This window comes from Bubalus bubalis, chromosome X, assembly GCF_019923935.1.
Source record: "Bubalus bubalis isolate 160015118507 breed Murrah chromosome X, NDDB_SH_1, whole genome shotgun sequence".
Lineage (NCBI taxonomy): Eukaryota > Metazoa > Chordata > Mammalia > Artiodactyla > Bovidae > Bubalus > Bubalus bubalis.
The window spans coordinates 111,147,010-111,159,222 of record NC_059181.1 but is presented as its reverse complement, the minus strand read 5'-3'; positions in this window follow the sequence as shown (position 1 = coordinate 111,159,222).

Sequence of the window (12,213 nt, the reverse complement as noted above, 5' to 3'; positions counted from 1 at the left end):
AGCACACAAGAAACATCCTGATCAGGGCCACCTATGAATAGCTACAAAAAGGAAGAAATTAACACATCCTCTCCAGAGGCTGACCAGAAACAGTAAATGTTTAATTTTACTTTAACAAAATTCAGTCGCTTAGTCATGTCCGACTCTTTGTGACCCCATGAACTGCAGGAAGCCAGGCCTCCTTGTCCATAACCAACTCCTGGAGTTTGCTCAAACTCATGTCCATCGAGTTGGTGATGCCATCCAACCATCTCATCCTCTGTCGCCCCCTTCTCCTCCTGCCCTGAATCTTTCCCAGCATCAGGGTCTTTTCAAATGAGTCAGCTCCTTCGCATCAGGTGGCCAAAAGATTGGAGTTTCAGCTTCAACATCAGTCCTTCCAATGAACAGCCAGGACTGATCTCCTTCTGGATGGACTGGTTTGATCTCCTTGCAGTCCAAGGGACCCTCAAGAGTATTCTCCAACACCACAGTTCGAAAGCATGAATTCTTCGGTGCCCAGCTTTCTTTATAGTCCAACTCTTACATCCATACATGACTATTGGAAGAACCAGAGCCTTGACTAGACGGACCTTCCTTGACAAAGTAATGCTTCTGCTTTTTAATATGCTGTTTAGGTTGGTCATAACTTTCCTTCCAAGGAGCAAGCGTCCTTTAATTTCATGGCTGCAATCACCATCTTCAGTGATTTTGGAGCCCCAAAAATAAAGTCAGCCACTGTTTCCACTGTTTTCAAGTTTAAGAGAAGCTTGAATTCTAACTTAGGGAAGATGATTCTTTGGGACACGAGTCCACCATCTTTTCAGTCTGCCAGTTTCCCAAGTAAAGTCACCATTCCTTTCCCCAATAACTTGTCTCTCTTTTTATTGAGCTGTCATGCAGTGAGAAGTATGATCAGGACTTGGTAACAAAATGTATATTTGTTATGTTTTGTTTTGTAGATTACAAAAAGATTAAGACAGTTTGGATAATTATAGTGATAACAAAGCCAAGAGCTGATATACTGGGTTCTAATTTAACTTTACTAATTTCTTGAATATAAGAACTTTCAATCAATTTTAAAATATATTTTAAAAATAAGTATATATTGAATATCTCTTTAACTTTTTAACTTAACTATGCTATATGCCATATTCAGAATTAGCAATTAACACTTTGAAATTTAAATTGGCTTAAATGGAATTGGCCTAGAGAAACCTCCCTGTCAATATCATCTTGACAAACTATCACTGACCTCTTACATTCAAAGCCATATAAGAAATTCAGCAAAATAAGAGATTTAAGGTAACTTGCCTGCAAGAAAGTCTATTTCCCTCCCCCCCACTGGAGAGTTTAATTCAAATTTTGTTTTCAGTGGTACTGCTAAGCAAAATCACCAGTGTAACAGTTTGAAGAAACATGTATATTTTCAGAAGCAGCAGATAGGGAGAAAAAGTGAAATGAAAGAAATAAAAAAAACCCAATTCAAATAAAAGAAAGAAAGGAAAATAATCAAGGAAAAATTGTAATATGATAAGATAGAAATGAAAATAAGTTAGAAAATAAAATAGAAAATCCAAGTATATTAGTAATTACAATAAGGACAAATGGACTGAGAATGACTTGAGCAACAAAATTTACAGGCTTACCCTCATACTCCAAAATTTAAAAAAAATCATTCTTTTCAAGCATATGTGAAAAAATTTATAAAAGTTAACCTCTTATTAGGCTATCAACCCCATCAACAAATTTCAAAGTATTTAGTGACACCCAGACTGATTTTCTGACCTTGATGTATTCCAATTAGAGATGTTATAAAAAGATGACATTAAAATATACATTTGGAAACTCAAAAACACGTTCATATAAAAAACAAACTATGATGAAAATTAGAAAGCATGTAAAAATAGGACCAAATACAAAATAACAAAACCTGTTAGATGCAGCTAAAGTGCCCCTTTTATATTAAAAAAAAATAAGTGAAACTGAGTTAGCTAAAATTAGAAAAAGAAACATAATATTTAAGTCAGAATAATGAAAAAAATTTAAATACAAAAACAAATATTAGAATAACACAGCTAGGCAATCAGTATGACTAAAAGGGAGAGAAGTAAGTGTCATAGTTGTCAGAGGGAATGAAGGGGACCAGATGATGCAGAGCCACTCAGGTCACAGTGAAGGCTTTGCCTTGTACTCTGAATAAGCTAGGGAGTCTTGGGAAGGTTTTAAAGAGACTAGTGACATAATCCAGAGAAGGCAATGGCACCCCACTCCAGTACTCTTGCCTGGAAAATCCCATGGACAGAGGAGCCTGGTAGGCTGCAGTCCATGGGGTCGCTCAGAGTTGGACAGGACTGAGCGACTTCACTTTCACTTTTCACCTTCATGCATTGGAGAAGGAAATGGAAATCCACTCCAGTATTCTTGCCTGGAGAATCCCAGGGACAGGGGAGCCTGGTGGGCTGCCGTGTATGGGGTCACACAGAGTCAGACACAACTAAAGCGACTTAGCAGCAGCAGCAGTAGTGACATAATCTAATTGATATCTTATATTGAGACTAAACTAAAGTGGGGCAAGGACATAGTCAGGGAGACCATTTAAGAGATTATTGCAGAAGAAGGAAGGGAGGAGAACAGACGGCGGAGGAGTAGGTGAACATGGAGTACATCTCTCTCCATGGATACATTGGGAATACACCTTCAGACACAGAAGTGCATGCAGAACACCAGCTGAGAGCAGACAGGAGGACCTGACCAGAGGAAAAGAATATACAAAACCATGCAAAACTTGGTAGGATGAAGGAACTAGGGGGAATAATCAGGAGTGTTAGTAGGGCTGGACCTGCCCTTGGGAGGTGGGGGAACTGAATCAGGGGTCCGATCCTCACAACAGGTCAACTGTCTGAGTCAGAGGAAAAACACTGAAGCCTGAGAGTGAAACAGCTGATCTGTGGCAGCCTAAATGGAATGAGAATCAGACAGTTCTTGCCACGGCCATACATACCCTGAACAGGGAAGCAGGTCCCCTGGAAGGTGCAATGGCTAGAAGCTGGAATTCAGGGATTGTGGAGCAATCCCAGGGAAAGCGTTGCTATTGACTGTGGAGAGATGAATCGAGGGGATGTGAGGGAGGAGGTTGTGGTGGGAAATACCTGTGGAGGAAAGCTGGGCAGCCGAGGAAGCAAGGTGATACTGCTGAGTCATGCGTAGGGGGTGGAGCCATCACCATAGCCTCTCCTGCCACATGCCAGCATCAACAGCTGAACAATAGAGAGGCTGGCCCATCAAACGCCTGACACACTGAACTACTGAGCAGGACCCCACCCAAGGTGTCCCTTTAAGTGCCTGATGCTCAGATCTACAGAGTAGGACCCCAGCCAGGGAGTGCCCTCTATGTGCCTGACGTGCCGAACAACAAAGAAGGACCCCAGGCAAGGGAGCCCTCTAAGTGCCTGAATGGGCAGAGCTATGGAGAAAGACTAGGCAAAGAGGCCTTCTGATCACCAGCTACAAGAGGCTTGAAAAAAGACTCCAATAGGATCATAACTCCTGTGGTGGGGGCAGTCCGTGTCCCTGCACACTTGGCCCCACCAGGATCCCCGCAAGTCAAGCAGCCATGCCACCTTCATGCTCAACTCTCACTGGGGCAGAGCTGCCACAAGCAAAAGAAAAAAAAAAAAAAAAGAGAGAGAGAGAGAGAGACTAGTGTCTATGTGTGCAGGGTTACTTTGGTAGTGCCCGACTTTTTGTGACTCTGTTGACTGGGACCTGCCAGGCTTCTCTGTCAGGGAAGGGGGGTTCCCCAGGCAAGAATGCTGGAGCGTATTGGCCAATTCTGGTTGCCATACCCTTCTGGGGCACTATATTTCCTGCAGCCCTAGCCGCCAACTCTTCTGAGTACATGGTGCTTCCATAATCCCTGTGACCTAAGCAGCTGCACCACCTCCACACCAGACCCTCACAGGGGCAAACCCAAGTCCTCCAGGGCAGCTTCAGAAGCAGTCCCCAGTGGACAAACCACATTCAGAGGTGGAAATAAAAGCACATTTGAAACCCAGGGACAGTGTGGGTAAGGAAGAAGACCCAAAACCTTCCCACCAGCTGTAAAGCTGCAGATTAAATCCATATGATCAACTAGGTAGACTCTGTGTCTATGGAATATATAAAAGGTCACTGAGAGCTCCCACCAAAGAAAATTCACTAGTTCTGGTAGCTGTGGACAACAGAGTCAAGAACACATAGATTAGAATCTGAGCTGCCCCTACAGCAGGCCCATAGATCAGCACAGTGTTGGAGGGCATCCTAGGGAGTTTAGGTGGCCCATGACTCCTAGTGAGGCAAAGGACTCTGACAACAGTGACTCAAGACAAACATTTATTATTATGTTTTGAATTGCTCTGCATATTCTTTTGGATTTTTTTTTCTATTTTCCCCCCTTTTTCCCCCTCTGCTGTGTCTGTCAATTTTATTGTCACTATGAAATCTAATTTAGCTTTTGAGCTTTTTATGGTCACAATTTTTATTGCTGTTATAAACCTGTGTCTACATTGGGCTTTTGAAGTTCTGTGGAGTTTTCTTTTTTATTCCACTTTATTCTTTCTTCTTCCATTGTTTAAAAATCTTTTTTTTTAATAAATTCAATTTTTAATTTTTTAAAAAACCTACTGTATTTTCTACATTTAATCCTTTGTTTGCCTTTCCTACTGTTCTTTTCCCCTTGCAGTTAATCTTAATGTATATAAATCTTCTTCATCTACCAATATTTAACTTTGCCTATCTATTCTTTCTTTCTTTTCTTTTTTCCTTTCCTCTCAACATATTTGTTAGTTTTATCTTCATTGCTTTATTCCCCAGTTGGTACCTTGCTTTAGTTTTGTTTTCCAGTTTGTACTTTAGTTAGCTTTGTTCTTAACTGGTAAATATGATTTTTGATTTACTTTATTCACTGGGGCAATCTATTGTACTTTATTTTTGTTGGACTGTTTTCACCTTGTTCATGGGTGTATATGCATATGTGTATATCCCATTATTTTAATTATTATTTGCCTGATTTTGAAACTGATATTTGTCTGGGGTTCATCTTTGTTGTCTCGTTTTTGGATATTTGTTTTAATCTCACTTAAAGCCATAACAAACCTCTTGTGGAATCTTCATTCCTGACCAGAGATCAAACCCTGAGCCTTTGGAGTGGGAGCACTGACTCCAAGACCCTTGACTACCAGAGAACTAACCCTAGGGACTATCAAATAGTGAGAACTCACATAAAGGAAACCACTTGAATAGAAGACCCAGCATCACCCAACCAACATTTGCATCCTGTGCAGGACACCTCATGTAAACAACAAGAAACAAATGCAACAAAAATACAAACTCAATCATCAGGAGACAGGATTAACACCTCACTTAGCCTTGCCCATGAGAGGAAAAACAAACAATCAATAAAAAGCTCAGCACAAATATCACCCTTTATGAAGCTTACACAAATCACTGGACTAACCTTAGGAGGGCAGAAACCAAAAGGAAGAAAGAATTCAAACTGGAACCCTTGGAAAAAGAGACCTCAAACACAATAAGTTAAAAAAAAAAAAGATAATGAAAAGGCAGAGAAATACTACACAAATGAAGGAACAAACTAGAAATACAGAAGTCCAAATAAATGAAAAGGAAATAGGCAAACTACTTGAAAAAGAATTCAGAATAATGATAGTAAAGATGATCAAAAACCTTGAAAACATAATGGAGAAAATGCAAGAATCAATTAACAAAGACCTAGAATAATTAATGAATAAACATGCAGAGACAACACAATTACTGAAATTAAAAATTCTCTAGAAGAAATCAATAGCAGAATATCTGAAACAGAGAACTAATCAGTAAGCTTGAAGATAAAATGATGGAGATAACTTCTGAAGAGCAGAATAAAGTAAAAAGAACAAAAAGAACTGAGGATAGTCTCAGAGACCTCTGGGATAATATGAAATGCACCAACATTCAAATTATAAGGGTCCCAGAAGAAGAGGAGAAAAAGAAAGGGTATGAGAAAAAAATTTTGAAGAGATTATAGTTGAAAATTTCCCCAACATGGAAAAGGAAATGGTCAATCAAGTCCAAGAGGCACAAAGAGTCCCATATAGGATAAACCCAAGGAGAAACATACCAAGACACATACTAATCAAGCTAACAAAGACTAAACACAAAGAGAGAATACTGCAAGCAGCAAGGGAGAAGCAACAAGTAACATACAAGGAAAACCCCATATGCTCAACATCTGATCTTACAGCAGAAACTCTGCAAGCCAGAAGGGAATGACAGGACAATTTAAAGCAGTGAAAGGGAAAAATCTACAATGAAGATTATAGTACCCAGCAAAGATCTCATTCAAAATTGATGGAGAAATAAAAATTTTTCAGACAAGCAAAATTTAAGAGAATTCAGTACCACCAATCCAGCTTCACAACAAATGTTAAAGGGACTTACATAGTCAAGAAATACAAGAGAAGAAAAAAGATCTACAAAATCAACCCCAAACAATTAAGAAAATGGCAATAGGAACATATATATCAATAATTACTTTAAATGCAAATGGATTAAGTGTTCCAAGCAAAAGACACAGACTGGCTTAATGGATACAAAAACAAGACCCATATATATGCTGTCTATAAGAAACCCTGGAGAAGGTGATGGCACCCCACTTCAGTACTCTGGCCTGGAAAATCCCATGGATGGAGGAGCCTGGCGGGCTGCAGTCCATGGGGTCACGAAGAGTCGGACATGACTGAGCGACTTCACTTTCACTTTTCACTTTCATGCATTGGAGAAGGAAATGGCAACCCACTTCAGTGTTCTTGCCTGGAGAACCCAGGGATTGGGGAGCCTGGTGGCCTGCCGCCTATGGGGTTGCACAGAGTTGGACATGACTGAAGAGACTTAGCAGCAGCAGCAGCATAAGAAACCCACTTCAAACCTCAAGACACATAGACTGAAAGTGAGAGGATGGAAATATATATACCATGCAAATGGGAAGCAAAAGAACGCTGGAGTAGCAATCCTCATATCAGACAAAATAGACCTTAAACTAAAGAAGATTACAGGAGATAAGTAAGGACACTACATAATGATCAAAGGGTCAATCCAAGAGGAGGATGTAACAATTGTAAATATCTATGCACACAACATAGGAGCACCTCAATACATAAGACAAACACTAACAGACACAAAAGGGGAAACTGACAGTAACACAATGATAGTAGGAGACTTTAACACCCCAGTCACACCAATGGACAGATCATCAAAACAGAAAATTAATAAGGAAACACAAGTCTTACATGATACATTAGATGTGATGGATCTCACTGATATCTTCAGGATATTCCATCCAAATGCAGAAGAATACACCTTCTTCTCGAGTGCACATGGAACATTCTCCAGAATAGATCACATCTTGGGTCATAAATCAAACCTCAGTAAATTTAAGAAAATTGAAATCATATCAAGCATCTTCTCTGACCACAACACTATGAGACTAGATATCAATTACAAGAAAGAAACTGTAAGAAACACAAATACATGGAGATTAAACAACACGTTTCTAAATAACCAACAGGTTACTGAAGAAATCAAAAGGAAAATAAAAAAAAATTTCTAGGAACAAATGACAATGAAAACACGATGACTCAAAATCTATTGGATGCAGCAAAAGCAGTTCTAAGAGGGAAGTTTATGGCAAAACAATCCTACATCAAGAAACAAGAAAAACATAGATTAGACAACCTAACTTAACACCAAAAACAATGGGAAAAAGAAAAATAAGAAAAGCCCAAAATTAGTAGAAGGAAAGAAATCATAAAGATCTGAGCAGAAATAAATGAAAAAGAAATGAAAGAAATAGTAGTAAAGATTAATAAAACTAAATGTTGGTTCTTGGAGAAAATGAACAAAGTTGACATGCCTTTAGCCAGACTCATCAAGAAAAAAAGAGAGAAGAATCAAATCAGCAAAATTAGAAATGAAAAAGGAGAGGTTACAGCAAACAATGCAGAAATGCAAAGGATTATAAGACTATTATGAACAATTATATGGCAATAAAACTGATAACCTCAAAGAAATGGACATATGCTTAAAAAAGTTCAGTCTTCCAAGACTGAACCAGGAAGAAATAGAAATTATGAACAACCCAATTACAAACACTGAAATTGAAGCTGTGATCAAAAATCTCCCAAAAAAACAAAAGCCCAGGACCAGATGGCTTCACAGAAGAATTCTATCAAACATTTAGAGAAGAGCTAATGCCCATCCTTCTAAAATTCTGTCAAAATATTGCAGAGGAAGGAGCACTCATTCTATGAGGCCACCACCACCCTAATACCAAAACCAGGCAAAGACAACACACAAAAAATAAAACTACAGGCCAATATCACTAATGAACATAGATGCAAAAATCCTCAACAAAATTTTAGGAAACAGAATTCAGCAACACATCAAAAAGCTCATACACCATGATCAAGTTGGGTTTATTCTAGGGATGCAAGGATTCTTCAATATATGCAAATCAATCAAAGTGATACACTATATTAACAAACTGAAAGATAAAAACCATATGATAATCTCAATAGATGCATAAAAGACTTTGAAAAAATTCAGCACTCATTCATGATTAAAATTCTTCAAAAAAATGGATATAGAAGCAACCTACCTCATCAAAGTAAAGGCCATATATGATAAGCCTACATCAAACATTATTCTCAATGATGAAAAACTGAAAGCGTTCCGCCTAAGACCAGGAAGAAGACAAAGGTGTCCACTTTTACCTCTATTATTCAACATAGTTCTGGAAGTCCTAGCTACAGCAATCACAGAAGAAAAAGAAATAAAAAGAATCCAGATTGGAAAAGAAGTAAAGCTCTCACTGTTTACAGATACTGCACATAGAAAACCCTAAAGATAGTATCAGAAAATTACTAGAACTAATCAGTGAATTTAGCAAAGTTGCAGAATACAAAATCAATACAGAGAAATCACTTGCAATTCTATATACTAACAATGAAAAATTAGAAAGAGAAATTCAGGAATCAATCCCATTCACCATTGCAACTAAAAGAATTAAATATCTAGGAATAAACATACCTAAGGAGACAAAAGAACTGTACACAGAAAATTATAAGACATTAATGAAAGAAATCAAAGAAGACACAGATGGAGATATTCCATGTCCTTGGGTAGGAAAAATCAATATTGTGAAAATGACTGTATTACTAAATGCAATATACAGATTCAATTTGATCCCTATCAAATTACCAAAGGCATTTTTCACAGAACTAGATCAAAATTTCACAATTCATATGGAAACACATATGACCCCAAATAGCCAAAGCATCTGCATATCTGAGGTTATTGATATTTCTCCCGGCAATCTTGATTCCAGCTTGTGCTTCATCCAGCCCAGCATTTCTCATGATGTACTTTGCATATAAGTTAAATAAGCAGGGTGACAATATACAGCCTTGATGTACTCCTTTTCCTATTTAGATCTAGTCTGTTGTTCCATGTCCAGTTCTACCTGTTGCTTCCTGATCTGCTAATAACCTCAGATATGCAGATGACACCACCCTTATTGCAGAAAGTGAAGAAGAACTAAAGAGCTGCTTGATGAAAGTGAAAGAAGAGAGTGAAAAAGTTGGCATAAAGCTCAACATTCAGAAAACTAAGATCATGGCATCCGGCCCCATCACTTCATGGCAAATAGATGGGAAAACAGTGGAAACAGTGACTGACTTTATTTTTTTGGGCTCCAAAATCACTGAAGATGGTGACTGCAGCCATGAAATTAAAAGATGCTTACTCCTTGGAAGGAAAGTTATGATCATCCTAGATAGCATATTAAAAAGCAGAGACGTTATTTTGCCAACAAAGGTCTATCTAGTCAAGGCTATGGTTTTTCCAGTAGTCATGTATGGATGTGAGAATTGGACTATAAGGAAAGCTGAATGCAGAAGAATTGATGCTTTTGAACTGCAGTGTTGGAGAAGACTCTTGAGAGTCCCTTGGACTGCAAGGAGATTCCACCAGTCCATCCTAAAGGAGATCAGTTCTGAGATCAGTCTGGAAGGACTGATATTGAAAATTAAACTCCAGTACTTTGGCCACCTGATGTGAAGAGCTGACTCATTTGAAAATACCCTGATGCTGGGAGGGATTGGAGGCAGGAGGAGAAAGGGACGACAGAGCATGAGATGGCTGGATGGCATCACCGAATCAATGGACATGAATTTGGGTAAGTTCTGGGATTTGGTTATGGACAGTGAGGCCTGGAGTGCTGCAGTCCATGGGGTCACAAAGAGTCAGGCACAACTGAACGACTGAACTGAACTGAGCCAAAGAAGAATGGAACTGGAAGAATCAACCTTCCTGACTTCAGTTTATACTACAAAGCTACAGTCATTAACACAGTATGGTACTGGCACAAAAACAGAAATATAGACAAATGGAACAAGATAGAAAGCCCAGAAATAAATCTATGCACCTATGTGTAACTTATTTTTGACAAATGAGGCAAGCATATGCAATTGGATCAAAGACAACCTCTTCAGTAAATGGTGCTGTGAAATCTGGGCAGCTACATGTAAAAGAATGAAATTATAACATTTCTGAACACCATACACAAAGATAAACTCAAAATGGATTAAAAACCTAAATATAAGACCAGAAACTATAAAACTCTTAGAGGAAAACATAGGCAGAACACTCGATGACATAAATCATAGCAAGATTTTCTATGACCCACCTCCTGCTGCTGCTACTGCTGCTAAATCACTTCAGTCATGTCCGACTCTGTGTGAGCCCATAGACAGCAGCCCACCAGGCTCCCCCATCCCTGGGATTCTCCAGGCAAGAACACCAGAGTAGGTTGCCATTTCTTTCTCCAGTGCATGAAAGTGAAAAGTGAAAGTGAAGTCGCTCAGTCATGTCTGACTCTTAGCAACCCCATGGACTGCAGGCTCCTCCATCCATGGGATTTTCCAGGCAAGAGTATTGGAGTGGGGTGCCATTGCCTTCTCTGTGACCCACCTCCTAGAGTAATGGAAATAAAAACAAAATAAATAAGTAGGACCTAATTAAACTTAAAAGCTTTTGCACAGCAAAGGAAACTATAAGCAAGGTAAAAAGACAACTCCCAGAATGGGAGAATGTAATAGCAAATGGAACAACTGATAAAGGATTAATTTCCAAAAAATACAAGCAGCTTATATAACTCAATGCCAGAAAAACAAACAACCCAATCAAAAAGTCGGAAAAAGACTTAAAGAGATATTTCTCCAAAGAAGACATACAGATGGCTAGCAAACACATGAAAAGATGCTCAACATTGCTAATTATTAGAGAAATGCAAATCAAAACCACAATGAGATATTACCTCACACCAGTCAGAATGGCCATCATCAGAAAGTCCACAAACAATAAATCTTGGAGAGGGTGTGGAGAAAAGGGAATGCTCTTGCACTTTTGGTGGGAATGTAAATTGTTACAGCTATTATGGAAGATGGTATGGAGATTCCTTAAAAAATTAGGAATAAAACAACCATATGACCCAACAATCCCACTCCTAGGCATATACCTCGAGGAAACCAAAATTGAAAAATACACATGTATCCCATTGTTCATTTCAGCACTATTTACAATAGCTAGAACATGGAAGCTACCTAGATGTCCATCAACAGATGCATGCATAAAGAAATTATGGTACATATACACAATGGAATATTACTCAGCCATAAAAAGGAAAACGCATTTGCATCAGTTCTGATGAGGTGCATGAACCTAGAACCTATTATTCAGAGTGAAGTGAGTCAGAAAGTGAAAGATAAATATCATATTCTAACATATATATACAGAATCTATAAAAATGAAGATTTTATTTACAGGGCAGCAATAGAGAAACAGACATAGAGAATAGATTTATGGACATGAGGAGAGGGTGAGAGCTATGGAAAGAGTAACATGGAAACTTACATTACCATATGTAAAATAGATAGCCAACAAGAATCTGCTGTATGGTTCAGGAAACTCAAACAGGGGCTCTGTATCAATCTAGAGGGGTGGGATGGGGCGGGAGATGGGAGGGAGGTTCAAAAGGGAGGGGATATATGTATACTTATGGCTGTTTTGTGTTGAGATTTGACAGAAAAGTACAAAATTCTATTATCCTTCAATAAAAAAATAAACTAAAAAAAGAGGGAG